Source organism: Notolepis coatsorum (assembly GCF_963971535.1).
Source record: "Notolepis coatsorum genome assembly, chromosome: 14".
Classification (NCBI taxonomy): domain Eukaryota; kingdom Metazoa; phylum Chordata; class Actinopteri; order Aulopiformes; family Paralepididae; genus Notolepis; species Notolepis coatsorum.
The window spans coordinates 35,722,852-35,741,950 of record NC_140178.1 but is presented as its reverse complement, the minus strand read 5'-3'; the positions used below and the strand labels follow the sequence as shown (position 1 = coordinate 35,741,950).

Here is a 19,099-nt window from a genome sequence, read left to right as displayed (position 1 = left end):
ATGGCTGATGCTCTGTCCAGGGCAACGACACAGAGTGACACACCAGTGAGCTCGACAGAGGCTGATGTTGAATTTCATGTGAACTTGATTGCAAAATCACTACCTGTGTCAGACAGAAAATCTAAACAGATTTCAGCAGAAACGGAAAAGGACCCCCTACTACAGAGGGTCATGACTAATATGAAAGAGAGCTGGCCTAAAGGAGACTGTCAGCAATATTACAACGTCCGAGCAGAGCTGAGTGTGATAGATGGACTGTTACTCAGAAAGAACACAATTGTCATTCCTCAGTCACTGAGACAAGAGATGTTGAAGAGACTTCACGAGGGGCACCTCGGAATGGAGAAATGTAAGAGAAGGGCCAGAACATCAATATATTGGCCAGGCATCAATACAGACATTGACAAGATGGTCTCGAGCTGTGAAACCTGTCTAAACACCATACGAAGCAGCAGAAAGAGCCCATGGTAACTGCAGACCTACCTAAGGTGCCTTGGCAGAAAGTGGGAACTGACTTGTTCCACCTGGATGGAAAGAATTATCTACTGGTTATAGACTATTTTTCTAACTATCCAGAGATAGCACTGCTTTCCAGCATGACAGCTACAGTACTTGTGTGATTACACATATGAAATCTATCTTTGCGAGACATGGAATTTGCCAGGTTCTCGTTTCTGACAACGGACCAGCTTACAACTGTAAGGAGTTCCAGAACTTTGCAGAAGAATATGATTTCCAGCATGTAACCTCAAGTCCCCTGTATGCCCAATCCAATGGTAAAGCAGAGAAAGGTGTGGGCATAGTAAAGAGGCTGCTCCTGAAGGCAAAAGAGAGTGGTTCTGATCCATATCTAGCTCTACTGAGTTACAGAGCATCACCACTAGAACATGGACTGTCTCCTGCTGAGCTGCTGATGGGATGGAGGCTGCGAACCACACTTCCTTGCACTGCGAAACAGAAGAAGAATAACATCGTGAGACAGAAACAGAAGTGTCTGCAAAACAGACAGAAAACAAACTATGACAAAGTCTCAAAAGGTCTAGTACCACTGTCACAGCGTGACACAGTGAGACTACAGGATTCTAAATACTGGGACAAGAAAGCCACAGTTCTGGAGGAAGTGGGTCCTAGATCCTACACCGTCAGAACAGAAGAGGGTCAAGTCCTAAGAAGGAATCGACGAAGCTTGTTGAAAACACCAGAGACACTTGGAGAACGGTCAACAGCTGATGACGAAGTTTGCACCACAGCAGCACCACCGACAGCTGGGCTGACAAACTTGCCACCACCAGCTGACCAGACACCTTCAACACCAGTACTGAGAAGATCTACACGTCAGTCTAGACCAGGGAGGGGCAACTGGCGGCCCGCGGGCCGCATGCGGCCCTCACCGACGTTCCATGCGGCCCCAGGCCAATATATATATAAAAAAAAAAAAAAATTATAATATTTTTTTATTTTTTTTATTTTTTTTATTTTTCAAATTTTTTGTATTGTATTCGACTAAGAAGAGTTGGCAGTCAACTATGGCTCCTTTCGATAGATTAGTCGACTATTTGACTAATAGGGGTCAGCCCTAGTGTGCACATATTCAACGCTGTTGAAAGTGCTGTGCAGCAATATGGGGGTTTTGATAAACTGTCGGCTGTTGATGATGAGACACCTGTTGCATGTTGACATGTATGCTACCTACCTACTACCAGGACCTAAATAAATGATATTAAAAGAACCCCAGTTTCTTCATTGATGGACAGCAACATTACAGTGGCCAGCTAGCTAGCATAAGCTAACGGAGGAACGACTAGCTAACGTTAGCTAATAGCTGTATCGTTGGCACTACTCTGTAACAACGCTTGCAAATGGGCATTGTTACAAAGGGTCAGATTAAACCGAATATATATATTTATTGCCATGTATAATATTTGTATATCGTTTGATATCCCTTGTATATTCTTTGTACATATACACGGAATACCCCTTTACCTGGTACAGGACAGACCATAATATTCGTTCTCCTATTGGAAGCGATCCCCTAGGCGCCAGTGACTTACCCCCTAGAGCTGACTTGAAAGCTACCGACATGACTTGTCTTAACATGCCCGCTTCTGCCCATGAATACGGCCACCGAAAGCAGAGCGGCACTATTTGTCCACCGTACGTATAAATATGACCAGCGAATACAGAACTTCCTTTTCAGTTCGCCTTCAGTTCAGTCTGGTTCAGTTACCAAGTAAAGCCTTACCCACTACGCAACGTGCGGTACAGCAGGGCTCGTATTGCCTCAAATAGAGTCGTGTTTATCCTAATACGTTTGTTTAACGTATCGTTCGCTCCTTACTAGTAAAAGCCTTCATTACGAGTCAAAGACCACGTGAAGTGGGTAATTGTGTGTCTACATAGAGCACTTATTGCCGCGTGCTAATAAGGATAGTAACGTCAAGTTCAATTGTGAACCACCGCGCACCACGGAGGATACCTACACCGGACCAGCAGAGCCACTTTCCGGCAAGGATTATTATTCTTCATTCTTCACCAAGCTGCTGGAGCAGAGAACCGCCTACCCCGCTGCTACTGTGGGATCTACATATGCCCGTCTTCACCTGTGTGACGTGCACCCTGGGATCACAGCTGCTGCTTTCCCCGCTGACACAGGGGTGATATCGCCTCCGTGGACCCTTGACTTTCATAGAGCATTGCCTCCCCCTGCTGGCTTACAACCGGTAGTACACCCCTTCCCAGAGTACAATAGAGAATTCCTAATATTCAGTATTGACTTGCCTACGCACATTCTTTGCCTTACAAGTGCATTCAAATGATAAATGTAATAATACCTTTTGATGTAATAAATATTCTAAACGAGTATTTGTGTGGAAACCGTGTTATTGTGGAGAAGTTCTCATCATACACCTGTGTACGGTATTGGCCAGTAATGTACATAGACGGTAGTAGTTTAATGATACTAATACTTGATTAATACAGTCAGGGAATTGTACCCCTCAGTTACAATTGGTCCTTCGAGCCGGATATAATAATTAGCGTAATATTAATATAATATTAATATTGACATGGCCGATGACGAACACTCCACAAACGGTTCTCCTAAGCTAGATCGCCCGCAGCGCAGACGGCAGCCACCTCCCTATCTAGAGGCATACGCTGTCAGTCCAATACCTAGCTTTAAAGGGAACTTAAATACGGATAAAATAACTAAAGCGGATAGTAAAATTATGTCCGACCCGGCTATCAACCAGGCTACCCCACCAACAGAGGCCCTAGTGGGTTCTAATGTAACTGACCAGGCTCACGGTGGGGACCAGGAGGGAACTGACACGACTTTATCCCCCGACAACGCCGACGAGGTAGTCCCCGGAGCGCTCCAGGATAAAGAAAGCCCTCCCGGGATGGAACCCGACCCACCACAAGAAGAGACGCGCACCCAGGAGACGGATCTCCTCGGTACGCAACAGGAGAACGGATCTCCAACAAGTACTGCCGGGAGCCGATCGCCCCGAACGGCGTCTTCCCCCAGCGCGGCGGACAAGATGCTGGCGCAAGCACTCATCGCCACCCTGGCAGCCTCCACCGAACGCGATCGACTTCAAGCGCAACAGACGCGCGAGCGCGAACATTTTGCAGTCGAGCGAGAGCGCTTCCAGGCGCAACAAAGGAGTGAAGACGACAGCATAAGACTGGAGACCAGACGCCTCCAGACAGAAGAGAACATTGAGAGAAGCCGCGCCGATGCACAGCACGCCGCCGCCAATGCACAGCACGCCGCCGCCAATGCACAGAGCGACGTCGCCAATGCCCAGCGCGACGGCGCCAACGCACAGCGCGACGCTGCCCAGGCCAGCGCCAATGCGCAGCGCGACGTCGCCAATGCCCAGCGCGAAGCAGCGCGCGACGCAGCCCATGCCCAGCGCGAGGCAGAGCGCGACCGGCTGCAGGCGGAGCTGATGGACAAACTGGTTGCCATGGCGACACCCCCTCACTCCACACGGAGCTCTCAGAGATCGTCAAGACATGGGTCTAGGACACCCGACGAAGCGACCCGGGACTCCGCCAACAGGAGGATCCTGTCCACGTCTCCGAACCCCCTTCCCGGCCGGTCCATACGAGACCCAGCAACCGGGAAGAATCGGACCACGCCGAGAGACTGAACAGACGACTCCAGGTCCTAGCAGAGGGAGAGGAGGAGGAAGAGGAGGAATGTCAAGCCGACCAGCAGCAACGTACTCTGGCCCAGGAGGCCCAGTACAGCCCCGACCAGCAGCAACGTACTCTGGACCAGGAGGTCCAGTACAGCCCAGAAGTCAGCCCCGAGGCCCTGCGCTACAAACCCCCGACTCAACTCACGGGTGAGTTTGACGCACCGCCAGCCCCGAGGGACAGCACCTGGGTACCCGACCTTCGGTACCCACCAAGTACCAGCCCAAGACGACACGCACGGGGAGACTCGCCTAGGAGGCCTCTTCCCCAACGCTCACCGATGTGCCAGTCATCCATGGCATCGTACCTTGGCGCACCGACGTTTCCAGACTTCACCCATGAGAACCGAGCACAGTACACGGAGCTACGGATGTGCTTAGAGACAATGATGGTTGATGTAGCTGATGAACGCCACAAGTATGCTACCCTATTGAAGCACCTCAAGGTGCCCCGAGCGCACAATATAGCGCTGGCCTATGCCAACTCTACTACCCCATACACAGCGGCTCTAGCAGCACTCGACCAACGGTATGGACGCGTATGGGACTACGTGATACAGGAGATAAGAGACATTGACCGTCTCCCCCCAGCCAGAGACAACAGAGCGCTAGATGACTTGTCTATCAAGGTACAGTCCCTGGTAGGGATGCTGGGGTCCCAAAAGGAAAAGGGTATCTACGAACTGTACGCTAACTCTAACGTAGAGAGGATATTAGAGAAGCTCCCTCCCGCCCGACAAGAGCGCTTCAGGCGGCAGAGAGACTACCGCGACCCCAACGGTCCAGAGGCATCCCTCCTAGACCTATCTGAGTTCCTCGCCAGGGAGGTCAGTAGCCTACGACTCGACACGTTCGTATGGAGTGGACCAAGCCCAAGACTCGGACCTCGGGGACAAACGGATAACCGCCGGTTGGTGACCGTTATGCACCAAGCCGAATCAGTACCACACAAGAACCACAACACCCCCTCGACGAAAGAGGACCAGTGGAAGATTGAGTGCCAGTACTGTGAGGGAGAACATCGGCTGTATCAGTGCGAAGATTTCAAGAAGCTGACCACGGATGATGTGAGTCAGTGGGTCAAGGACCACCGCCGCTGCTTCCGCTGCGCGCGCAGCCACCTAGCAGCTGAGTGCCGCCTGAAAAAGAAGTGCAGCAGGTGCGGTGGCACCCACCTGGAGGTCCTGCATGACATCAACAGGCGTCAGCCAGGACAACAGAGTGGGCCCGTCGCGGTAATGTACCATGCCGAGGCGGTGGCACCAGCACCAAAGTTCCACCAGACCGCTCCCTGGTGTCCCGACTGCTACGGCAGACACTGGGAGCCACGGTGCGACTCGCACCATATAGATTCTACGTCACCACCCACAGGAGTGCTCCACATTGACCAGCATAGCGGGACCCCCCGTGTGCTCCTCAAAGTGGTCAGAGTGCTCCTGAGCTACGAGGACAAGGTCCTGGACACTTACGCCGTCCTGGACGATGGGTCTGAAAAGACTCTCCTCCTCGCTTCCGCAGCAGCCCAGTTGGGCCTGCGAGGTGTCAAAGATACAATGACCATACGCACCATCAGAAGGGACCAGAAGACCATAACGGGTGAAAGGGTCTCCTTCAAGATAGCAGCGGTGGACCAGCCCGAGAAGCAGTATAGTATAACTAACGTCTTCACCAGCCACGACATAGGCCTGTCTCAGTACACCTACCCCATCCCACAGCTGATGGCTAAGTATGTGCACCTACGTCAACTACATATACCGCTTATCGACGGCGCCACACCGACCCTGCTCATCGGCTCCGACCACGCGGACCTCATTCTCCCAATTGAGGCGGCCCACGTCGGACCCAAAGGATGCCCAGTCGCGGTTCAGACCCGACTGGGATGGACGCTCCAGGGCCCCCTCTACGGACTTGACAGTCAACCCACGTCTACACGCTGCCTACACACAGAGGCGAGTGACACCGGCCTCTCCCCCGTACAGCAGAGGCTATTGACATTAAGCGAGAGGCCCGTGAGAGAACCGTGGGTACCAGAGGGAGTTCGGAACTCCACCCCCCTCAGCTGCGCTCCAGACGTAGCTGACATCGAACCCAGCACCCCAAGCGACTCCTTGACGGGGCGGCCGGGACCGGCCCCTCCTCAGATGGGGTACAGAGCAAACAAGAGAAACAGACGGAGGAGGAGAAAGCACAGCCAAGCACAGATCAAAGCAGTCTCAGGCCCGCTTCCTCCTAAGCCCCCCTTCATCCCGTCCAGTCGTCATGACCATAGACCAGTCACTACCCCGAGCTGCGTGGCCGGCCGGCCGCGTAAGCAAAGTGACCACTGGTGCCGACGGAAAGGTCAGAGTGGCAGAAGTGCTCGGCCAAGGGCGGACCTACAACCGACCCGTGGCGAGGCTGATAGAGTCGCCAAGGCTCCCCGACTCGCTTGATGACGACCATGACCCCTGACTTTGTGAACTGCCCAACCCCTCACAACAGACATTGAGTAGTGGACAGTGCGGTTAATCTGTCTCTGCTTAGCTAATTAGGTGGGACTAATTAGGGGGCGGCTGTTACAAAGGGTCAGATTAAACCGAATATATATATTTATTGCCATGTATAATATTTGTATATCGTTTGATATCCCTTGTATATTCTTTGTACATATACACGGAATACCCCTTTACCTGGTACAGGACAGACCATAATATTCGTTCTCCTATTGGAAGCGATCCCCTAGGCGCCAGTGACTTACCCCCTAGAGCTGACTTGAAAGCTACCGACATGACTTGTCTTAACATGCCCGCTTCTGCCCATGAATACGGCTACCGAAAGCAGAGCGGCACTATTTGTCCACCGTACGTATAAATATGACCAGCGAATACAGAACTTCCTTTTCAGTTTGCCTTCAGTTCAGTCTGGTTCAGTTACCAAGTAAAGCCTTACCCACTACGCAACGTGCGGTACAGCAGGGCTCGTATTGCCTCAAATAGAGTCGTGTTTATCCTAATACGTTTGTTTAACGTATCGTTCGCTCCTTACTAGTAAAAGCCTTCATTACGAGTCAAAGACCACGTGAAGTGGGTAATTGTGTGTCTACATAGAGCACTTATTGCCGCGTGCTAATAAGGATAGTAACGTCAAGTTCAATTGTGAACCACCGCGCACCACGGAGGATACCTACACCGGACCAGCAGAGCCACTTTCCGGCAAGGATTATTATTCTTCATTCTTCACCAAGCTGCTGGAGCAGAGAACCGCCTACCCCGCTGCTACTGTGGGATCTACATATGCCCGTCTTCACCTGTGCGACGCGCACCCTGGGATCACAGCTGCTGCTTTCCCCGCTGACACAGGGGTGATATCGCCTCCGTGGACCCTTGACTTTCATAGAGCATTGCCTCCCCCTGCTGGCTTACAACCGGTAGTACACCCCTTCCCAGAGTACAATAGAGAATTCCTAATATTCAGTATTGACTTGCCTACGCACATTCTTTGCCTTACAAGTGCATTCAAATGATAAATGTAATAATACCTTTTGATGTAATAAATATTCTAAACAAGTATTTGTGTGGAAACCGTGTTATTGTGGAGAAGTTCTCATCATACACCTGTGTACGGTATTGGCCAGTAATGTACATAGACGGTAGTAGTTTAATGATACTAATACTTGATTAATACAGTCAGGGAATTGTACCCCTCAGTTACAGGCATCTTTAGCTTTTCCTTCGTCATTTACTTCAAACCCGAAGTACTTCCAAACAGCACTTCTGCTGTTTTCTTTATCCACAAGCACAAGTTGCGGAGGCTCTGCACAAATTTCAACAAAAGGTCCACCAAACTGAACCAGCCCCTAATTCGTCACAAACGCGTCAATTGTGACAAATAGGGAGTCCACACGTGATATAGCAATTTAACAAAATAATTTATTTAATCCTATCTAACCAAAAGAATAATTGACATAAACAACTAAATAGTTTGTATAAGAGTCAGTGGTGAATGCAGTGTGTGGATGAGTGAAAAAGTGTGCTGTGGTGCGTGTGGCATAAGTATTAGTATTATAATATCAAAGGATCAAAGTGGGTGCTGGACAACCTGTTCCTAGGAGATGGAGAAGCAGACAAAGGGAGTTAGACATAGGAAACATAAATACACAAGTGCAGGCAGCCCTCTCACTGCCCAGGTGAGTAATTGGGCTAATGACCCACCCACTCCACCATGCTCTGAGTCAGCAGATTCACCAATTTGCAGGTAGAGTGGGGGTCATCACACTCTCCCAGGTGTATCCTGAGAACGCCCTGACTGTGCAACCTCAGCAGTTGGTCGAACTCGGCGGGCATGGCGTGCACCTTCTTGTTGCTCTGCTTGTTGTTATAGTAGTGTTCGGTGAGCGGCCGGTGTCCGAGCGGGTGCTGGTTGAAGGGCCAGAAGCCATACAGGTGCACGTTGGCACAGAGCTCCAGAGCCAGGCTGGCCACGATGAGGCCCGTGCTGAGCCGCTCTGGCCTCAGGCCCTGCTCGTGCCAGAAGCGGCCCAGGTTCTAGCGGTACTCGGGATTGAGCAAGACAGGCCGGGAGGGACTGTGGAAATCCTGGATGGTGTACAGGGCCCGCAGGGTCAGAAGCGTGTTGGGGCCGTAGGAGAAGGCGGGCAGGAGCATCAGGGAGTCGCCGTAGCTACGCAGGCTCTCCACGAAGGGACGCCGTCGCTCCATCAGACCCACGAACCTGGGAAATGGAGGAAGCAAGGTATGGTAAGGTACATTTTTATTTGTATAGCGCTTTTCTAGATTAAAATCACAAAGTGCTTTACAGGCAATAAAAAGTTAATCTAAATAACATAACCACACACATTACATCTAGGGCTGGGACTTTATTGCATTAATTTTGATTAATTAACTACAGAAAGAATTAAAAGTTAAAAGAATGTATGCATTTAATCGCATGATGATTTTTCTTTATTGTGTAGGAATGTTACTTTTCAAAGGAGACCAGACTCATGCATGTGCTATAAGTATAATGTATAATACATAGCAAATAACTTTTTTTCTTAGTCTGGTTTGTTTATAAAAATATATTGAGATCAATCAAGAGTTTTTTTTTCTCAATGGTCAACTGTTCTGGAATGTACTTGAAAGTACTGCATTTGACTTTTACCTCGAAAGTGCTTAAGTTTTCAAAAGGTCCTTTGCGCTATATATATATATATTATTCCTAAAATTGCTGCACTTTGTTAAAAATTGCATTGATCTGTTGGTCTGTGTAGTAGCTAATACAGGATTTTGCTGCTTAAACGTATGTATAATGTATATTCATTGATTCACTCATATACCAAAATGAATTTGAATTGAAAAATTTAGCTTTTCGCATCAAATATTGATATGCGATTAAAATGTGATAAATTTAGATTAATAACTATAAAGTCTTGAATTAATTCGATTACATTTTTTAATCGAGTCCCACCACTAGGTACATCACATATCATATCAATTAAAAGCTTGTAAAAATACTTAGTTAATTAAAATAACACAACCACATACACAAATGTTACACCGCATACAAGATCAGTTAAAGGCCTGACTATATAGAAAGGTTTTAAGACCCTGTTTAAAGGACTCCACACTATCAGCAGACCTGATTTCACAGTTTAGGTGCTACGACTTGTACACTTTGAAAGTATTAATGACCCGATACGACTCCTCCCCCATCCTCTCCATGACTACACTCTTACTTATCGACGAAGATGCTGGGGTTGGCTGTCACAAGGTCAGTCTTGCTGCCCACATCTCTCTCGTAGTCGTTCTCCAAGGGAGGCAGGTTGCACCTGACAAGAGGGAGAGAAGGATTAAGGAAATCCGGTTTTGGACAGAGGTGATAAAGGTTATATTGTTTTGCACAGTCTGCGGGCACTCTCGGTTTCACGAATCATGTTTCATGCAAAATGTTCCCACCTGATGACAAACTGGGCAGAGTCTATCTTCTCACCACAGCTGCTATTGGCCAGGATTCCTCCATTCCCGACCACAGCACATGTGTCCCAGGTTTTATTTAGAAAGGGATTTTCCTAAAATAAACACAGTGACATTGATATATATTCCTCATAAACGCACACATACATACATACATACATACATACATACATGTGCAAGTACATGTATGTATGTTCACTTCACACACACATGCACACACGCACACAGACACACACACACACACACACACACACACACACACACACACACACACACACACACACACACACACACACACACACACACACACACACACACACCCCTTACTCTGTCTGTGTCTGTTCAATTGTTGCACTAATTACCTACAGTATATGATATTTCAGATTTCTCCGATTTTATGTAGTCTACTAATCTACATAGTTTGGATGTAGATTCACTTTGTTGTTGTTGTTGTTGTTGTTGTTGTTGTTGTTGTTGTTGTTGTTGTTGTTGTTGTTGTTGTTGTTGTTGTTTTTGTTGTTGTTGTTGTTGATTAGTGTTAGATTTTAAACAAAATATATTTGTATTTATTTATTTATTTAGTATTAGTAAATATGTAGTTAGTTAGTTAGGTAGGTATAGTTAGTGTTATGGAAAATATTAAAGGACAAAAGATGAGCCGTTGTATAAATCATCATCAGTCGAGTTATTAAAAAATAGAAAGCATAGTTTAATTATTTCCTCTGTGGCCACAGCAGAAAACGACAGTTTACAATCAGAGACAACAATGTTCACACACAAGTGTCTGACCATAAAGTGACAAAGAGCTCTGGTCAGACGTACATTAATACACAATTGAAATGACGTCCACTAGACACTCAGACAGGTACAACAACAAAGTCTGCCCAAAGGAGAACCAGCCTTGGCTAGGCGGTGTTGTTTGTTATGTTCTTAATGGAATGCTAAACAACCTTGCTAGGAGAGAAAAAGATTAGGTCAAAAGTCATCCTCTCTATCCATACCTCAGAGTCCTTAAAGGAACAGCCGAATATGTATTTTCACACAGATGTATAGATAACATTCCCATCACATTAGTTAGTTAGTTAGTTAGTTAGTTAGTTAGTTAGTTAGTTAGTTAGTTAGTTAGTTGTTTGGTCAAATACAGTCTCTCTTTCTCTCTCTCTCTCTCTCTCTCTCTCTCTCTCTCTCTCTCTCTCTCTCTCTCTCTCTCTCTCTCTCTCTCTCTCTCTCTCTCTCTCTCTCTCTCTCTCTCTCTCTCTCTCTCATTGGACATGGCTCATTGGTGCCCTCTCTCTCTCCCTCTCTCTTTCTCTCACTCTCTCTCAGTGTCATGGCCTATTGGTGTCCTGTCTCTCTCTCCCAGTGACATGGCTCATTGGTGCCCCCCTCCTCTCTCTCTCTCTCTCTCTCTCTCTCTCTCTCTCTCTCTCTCTCTCTCTCTCTCTCTCTCTCTCTCTCTCTCTCTCTCTCTCTCTCTCTCTCTCTCTCTCTCTCACACATCTCAAACAATACAAAATCCATAATTAAGAATATCATAATGAAAGATAAAGGGTGTACATTTGATTTTAAACAGGTTGAGGTTAGTGATATTGAAAGGTTACTCCAGGCTCTACCTGACAGCAAGTTAGCTGGCACAGACAACTTGGATAGTAAATTATTGAGAATTACTGCTACGATCATAGCAAGTCCAGTGTGTCATATTATTAATAGATGTATTGTTGTGGTTCACCTCTGACTCTGAACAATCCTTTGAGCAATCCTGAACATAACCCTCTGGCACCATCCGGTGGCCTATTGCCAGTACTACTCTTGGCAGAGGCTATCCGTTCTATCATTATGTATTTGTCATGTCTGTTCTCTGCCTTATTAGTTACTGCCTATGATTTTGTGTCTGTAAATATTCCTGCCTTAGTCTGTCTTGTGGTATTCATTCTGTCTATTCTCGAAGACACTCTGATGTCACGAGACCGCCGCCATCTTGGTATAGGGGGACCATACGGATTTCTACCATCAAATATGCGTTGAGGTCCGTTTTTATTACATGTTTTATCACATTCTTGTTCATTTCATAACATTTTCATACGATTTGTTTTGAATATATTGAGGCCAACATGGCATTTCACTATTTCGAAAGCCTTTCTGGTGATTCTAAGGCGAGATATGAGTCAAAGAAGCTCCCCCTGATTGACTTGACATAATGTCCATACAAAACACCTGCAGACATGGCCATCTCTCGAATACCCAAATTGAAGCTGCTGTGTTACGTTTTGTACTAATAACAAACACAGAAATCCAAATCGCAAGTTTTATATAATACCAGCTGATGCATCACGGAGGAAAAAGTGGCTGGTGGCTAACGTTCGGCTAACTCGCTCTGGTGTTGTGGTCGTGGTAGCTACATGCTAAGCTAACGTTAATTACATCATATCGAACCGATAGGAGCTTATCTTATCTAATCTTACGTGGTGGTACCACGTGTGCCACTACCCGATCAAACATCCACGTAAGATTAGATAAGATAAGCTCCTATCGGTTCGATATTGTTACGTGCCCCCGTGGGGAGACGCAACACTAGGCCACAGACAGGATAGGTGAGGGTGCAGTGACACAAAACACCATAGACAGATTGTAAAATAACAATATTTATTTTACACAAATGAGGATCAGCAACACAGAGAGCAAAGAGGACCTACCAGTGAGCACCAAATAATATCAAAATGAAACAAAAGCCCACCCCCCCCTTTACAGGCGCGGACGCCCCAAAGTACAGGAGGTGGTGCTCACTCTAAGCTGGTGTCTTTAACAGTAGTTCTCCTACGTGATGCAGATGTAGACCCCAGGGTATCTTCCTGCCCTCAATGTCCCTGTGTGCGAAACAAAAGGTTAGAAATGGGAAAAGAAACAATCATCACAAACCGGGTGACGGTTTGATACACCAATACACAAATACAGGTTATGGGTTACAGACTAAATATATAACAGGCAGGATCACACAAGATACAACTATACAATACAAATTATAAGCAACCAGAGCGTTCACCAGCTCTCACACCATCTGTAGCTCAACAGAGCTGTAAGTGGCTCATGTAACAGACATGAGCCCCACAGAGCTTTAACTAGCTCTCTCAATACCACAAGCCCAACAGAGCTTTACCTGGCCTATGAACCAAATATGAGTCTACACACAAAACAAATGAGAGCCCCTTTTACAACACCACCAGATAGTTACCATACACCGACCGGGCTCTGGCTAACAATGCATACACGGGGATTATATGAAGGGATGTGGAGGCCAATTAGGCTGATGAGCCTCAGCTGTGGTTGCTGCTGCTTCTTCTGTTGGTTGGAGTGGAATGGTGATTGACCCTGAGAGGTAGATAGATTATATAGGAGGGAGACAAGAAAACAACACTACAACCTGCCTACATATATAAACCATATTATATATATACATAAAATAACCCATACAATATAATATTACATGCATACATAATGAAATAAGGACAGAGTCCGTAACACTTCCCCCCCCAAGGAGTCAGCCCATGGCCGACGAAAACATACACCATCAGTCACCATAGAACAAATAGAACAAACACCCAATCATCCCGAACAGCAAAACACCTGTTCAACAAGCTACCCCCGAGAAAGGGCATCGGCAAACACATTCTCTGTGCCCTTCTTGTGCCGGACCACCACGTTATACCCCTGCATAAGCAGAGACCACCGCATCAACCGCTGGTTGTGGTTATACATGCGGTGCAAAAAAACAAGTGGGTTGTGGTCTGTGTGGACCACCACAGGCTCCACACTCGATCCCACATAGACCTCAAAAAATTGGAGCGCCAGCAGCAATGCCAACGTCTCCTGCTCTATTGTTGAGTAGCGTGTCTGGCTGCCACTAAACTTCTTTGAGAAGTAGCCCACAGGATGGACCAAACCCTCCGAATCCACCTGCGTCAGAACCGCACCAGCACCCACACAACTCGCATCAACCTCAATAGAAAAAGGCTTACTGAAATCAAGTTTCAAGTTTCTTTAATATTTGTCATACAGAAGTACAGAATACTTTTATACAAAATGCTTCTTACTGTTACGCTCCAGAGACTGTGCAAGACAAGATAAGTATGAAATAAAATAACATAGTAAAATTAGAAGTAAAAAAATGAGGTCACAGTGTTCAGTTTAGACATATGTACAATGTTCGATGCAGAATAGACGTAGTTACCATACAATATACAATACTGTGCAGTGTACTAATATACAATACTATATAGTGCAAGGCAGAAATGGGACGAGGTGCAATTTAGGTACAATTCACAGTAGGTGTACGAGTTGTAGTGCAAATCCTTTATCAATAAATATAAAGTGTAAAGTGTGTTTGTGTGATCTAAAGTGTGGAGAGTGGGTGCTGCAGTGTGTTGTTTGTCAGGAGCATTAAGAACCGGAGCACTACATAAAAGGGCCTTACAGCTCTCAAAAGCCGCTTGACATTTGGCCGTCCACTGGTATGGCACCAAGGGACTGATTAGGTCAGTCAGAGGGGCTGCAACCAAGGAAAAATTCTTACAGAACCCCCTGTAGTAACCTGTCATCCCAAGAAAACGACGTAGCTCTCGTCGTGTGGTCGGTACTGGGAACATGGTTATGGCCTCTATTTTGGCTCCTAGAGGACGCACCTTACCACCTCGCATTTTGCCAAGTTCAGAGTCAGAGAAGCGTCTGCCAACCGCTGGAATACGGTTCTCAATGAGCTCACATGAGCAGACCAACTCACTGAATGCACCACCACATCGTCCAGATATGCTGTGCAGTTGGGCACATCCCCCAACACTATGTTGACCAGCCTCTGAAACGTAGCCGGTGCGTTACGCATCCCGAACGCCATCACAGAATACTGCAGGAAAGCATCGGGCGTAGCAAACGCAGATATTTCAGAGGCTCTTGGCGAGAGTGGCACCTGCCAGTACCCTTTTAAAAGATCCAATTTCGTCACATACCGGGCTGACCCAATGGTATCTACACAATCGTCGATGCGCGGCATAGGAAAAGAATCAGGAATGGTTACTGCATTTACCTTTCAATAATCAGTGCAAAACCGATGAGTGGTGTCTGGTTTCGGAACCAACAGGCATGGTGAGCTCCACGGGCTCAAACTGTGATGAGCCAAATCATGCTCCAATAAATATGCCACCTCCTGTTTCATTATTTCCCTTTTTACCGCATTTACCCTATAAGGATGCTGTTTGACTGGCCTTGCATTACCGACATCAATGTCGTGTTCCAGAACCGTAGTGCGGGTTGGGACATCCCCGAACAAAATGGGATAACTGTTAATGAGCGCCACCATGTCAGCTTCCTGCTCCTTACCCAAGTGTGGCATCAGGGAGGGAAGGATCAACAACATCTCCGAGTTGCATAAACGAGGAGTCTGCTGCTGGACCTCACAACCATTCAAACCATCCTCATCACTCATTGGTAGAGTAGAAGGAACAGCAACCACAGTCACTGGTACTCCTCTCACTCCTGCTACTGCAGCTCCCACAGCGGCCCCTGGGGGCGTACTTTGTTTCTCCAGCTGCAGGTTGTCCCTGGGAAGATAACGCTTCAACATATTAATGTGACAAACACGGGTCTTCTTTCGCCTGTCAGGCGTCCTGACAACATAGTCAGTATCACTCAACTTCTGCTCGATAGCATAAGGGCCAAAAAAACGAGCACTCAAAGAAGAGCCAGGGATGGGGAACAGAACTAAAACCAAGTCATCAGACTGGAAAGAACGTGGAATCGCTTTTTTGTCAAACTGCTGTTTCATTGAACCCTGAGCAGCAGAGAGACTCTCCTTAGCGATACTACACGCCTCATGCAGCCGCTCTTTAAACCTACACACATAGTTCAAAACTCCTCTCTTTGGAGGTACGGTGTGCAGAGCCTCCCCCATAAATTGATCCTTTAATACCCTTAAAGGACCCCTCACTGAATGCCCAAACACCAGCTCTGCTGGGCTAAAACCCAGTGACTCCTGAACTGTTTCTCGCACAGCAAACAGAGCTAGGGGAACACCTTCATCCCAGTCTCTGCCGCTCTCCATACAATACTTGCGCAACACCGACTTGAAGGTCTGATGCCACCTCTCCAGGGCACCTTGCGACTCGGGGTGATACGCACTTGAGATCCTGTGAGAAATAGACAATGATGATACAGTAACACCTGCTCAAATATTCCTGAAAGGAAGTTAGTACCCTGGTCCGTTTGTACGACTTTTGGCAGCCCGAACGTAGAAAAAAACTTGATCAGAGCTTTCACTACAGACTGAGATGTTATCTTTCTAAGAGGAATAGCCTCAGGGTACCGTGTCGCTACACACATAATTGTTAAAAGGAACTCGTTACCAGACTTCGTTCTCGGCAGGGGACCAACACAATCCACTAGCACATGCTCAAACGGCTCCCCCATCGCTGGGATTGGGTGAAGCGGGGCAGGTTTAATAACCTGATTAGGCTTCCCTGTAACTTGACACACATGACAAGTATTACAGAATCTGGTCACATCCCCCTTTAACCCGGGCCAAAAGAAGTGCTTCAAAACCCTGTCATTGGACTTGGTGATGCCTAGATGTCCCGACCAAGGATGATCGTGAGCTAAAGACAAAACAGACTGTCGATACGGTGTTGGCACAACAATCTGGGTAACATAACTCCACTCATTACCAAAATCCATCCGTGATCTCCACCTCCGCATTAGCACATCATTCTCAACAAAATAGGCTACCTCCTTGTTCTTAGCTGTCTCTGGGGCTAGAGCAGCAGCAAAACATTTAGCTAAACTAGCATCCTCCTTCTGAGCAACGATCAGATTACCTCTAGTCATGGGTAAATGCGTTGTCTCAGAGGTGAGCGTATCCTGCTGAAGGGCATTACTGTCACTCGTCTCAATAGCAGGTTGAGCAAACATAAGTGGGGAAATAGGCGCGCCAGACAACTGAGTAGCTAGCACAGTCTCCGACAGGTCAACTACCTCACCCAACTTACGTGCTTGAGCACGGGTGACTGCACAAACCGTAAACACCTCAGGGAACTGTTGCGCCAACACATCTGGACGCAAAACCACAGGGCGCTCTAAAACCTCCAAAACGGGCATAACTCGGCCACCCGCGATGTCATTACCCAACAGGAAAGTGACACCCCGTACCGGTAACGACGGGCGAATGCCCACTTTGAACACCCCCTGTGCTAAACCACAGTTTAAGTGTATCAGATGGAGGGGCACCGACACAAAACCCATCTCGATCCCCTGCACCAACACACTTGAGCCATTTGATGACTCATGATTAAATGGTAGCACGTCTGACAAGATAAAAGACTGCGCTGCCCCAGTATCTCTCAGTATGCGCACCGGACGCTGGTCCAACTCACTACCACTGAGAGAAACCATGCCGTCCAACATAAACGGTTCGGCTCCAGGTCACCACACATTTTTGTGGGGACTACTGACCGTGGAACTATCACCGTCTGCACCAAACCAACCTCCTTTGGTCGACCACTTGGCGTAGACTGTGTGCATTTATACGCTTGACAGTTCTCTCTAATATGACCCACCCGGTGGCAATGATAGCATTCCCGCTCCTCCCGGTAGCGGGGAGATAACAAACGTGGTGGGCTAGTGTGCACTTTAGCTGGAGCCCGAGCAGAGGGATAAAAACCTCTATCCTCCTGTCTTAAAGTACCAAATGACTGTCTATGAGTAAGCACAAACTCATCAGCGAGCACCGCCGCCTGTGCCAATGTCTCAACTTTTTGCTCATTGAGATAAGTCACTAAACGGTCATTTAGACTATTTTTAAACTCCTCCAGTAACATTAACTCAGACAGAGAATCAAAATCAGCTACATCACAAGCCCTGCACCACCGATGAAATAGGGATTCTTTCTCCCGAGCAAACTCCACAAAAGTCCGGCCAGGTAACTTTCTGTGAGTTCTAAATTTTTGCCTGTACGCCTCTGGCACTAACTCATAGGCTCTAAGCACAGCCGTCTTGATTAAGTCATACGACAAACTGTCAGTTAGAGGGATGGCAGACAGAATTTCCTGGGCTTTTCCCGTTAGCTTACATTGCAGTAAGAGAGCCCAGACCTCTTTAGGCCACTTTAAAGATGTAGCCACCCGCTCAAACGCATTAAAATATGAGTCTACCTCCGCCTCACGAAATTGAGGTACAAGAGAAATTAGTCTACTCACGTCGTAAGCCCCCACAGCCGTGGAAGAGGGTTGAGCAGGACTCCCAATTTTAGCAGCTTCAAGCTCCAGCTGCTTCATCTTAATTTCAGCGTCCATCCGGTGGTTCTCAGAGTCCAGCTCCATTTTCCTAATAGCTAACCTGTGACTATTCTCCTCCCTCTGCGCCTCGAACTGCAACCGTGCTAAACCCAATTTTAGACTGGCCTCCTCAGCACTGCACTAGGGAAAGATGCTGCACGTCCGGGCACGGGAGACGTGACACCCGAAAGGGGAGGCTTATCCTCTACCCCGTCTTTAACCGGGTCTACCACCGGAGGTTCCTCGCCCTCCTGCTCCTCGTCTGTGACTAGAGGGGAAGAAACAAAAGACGCTCCCTCACCGACACCGAGCACCTTGTTCCACACCAATATGCGCACCACCTCTTCTCAGGTCAGCCTTTGCCAAACTTTTAGCAAGGGCGACCTGAAAATGCGAGGCGATGGCAAACAAGTCTTCCCTCCTACACTGATCCAAACGATCAACCGAGGGATCACCCAGGAACTCCTCCACCCCAAAAGACGACATCCCTACCCAGACCAGTGCACACACACACCAAAAACACACCTAATAAACTACCACCCAAAACCAAAACCAAGCAACGTGCCCACCGCACACCAACACCAAATGTCTGTCGCCCACTACCGAGCCCCCATTTATGTTACGTGCC

The 19,099-nt window shown here is 47.5% G+C and overlaps 1 pseudogene across 1 annotated transcript; it reads right to left on the bottom strand.

Annotated features, from left to right (window-relative positions):
• Positions 1-280: 280 nt before the first annotated feature.
• LOC311240499 (alpha-2,8-sialyltransferase 8E-like) lies at positions 281-18,516 on the bottom strand (annotated as a pseudogene). The gene is made up of 7 exons: positions 18,394-18,516; positions 14,934-15,053; positions 10,142-10,254; positions 9,922-10,014; positions 8,399-8,918; positions 869-947; positions 281-294 (listed from the first exon to the last, which is right to left on the bottom strand). The product of its transcript is annotated as an alpha-2,8-sialyltransferase 8E-like (transcript).
• Between the last annotated feature and the right edge of the window lie 583 nt (positions 18,517-19,099).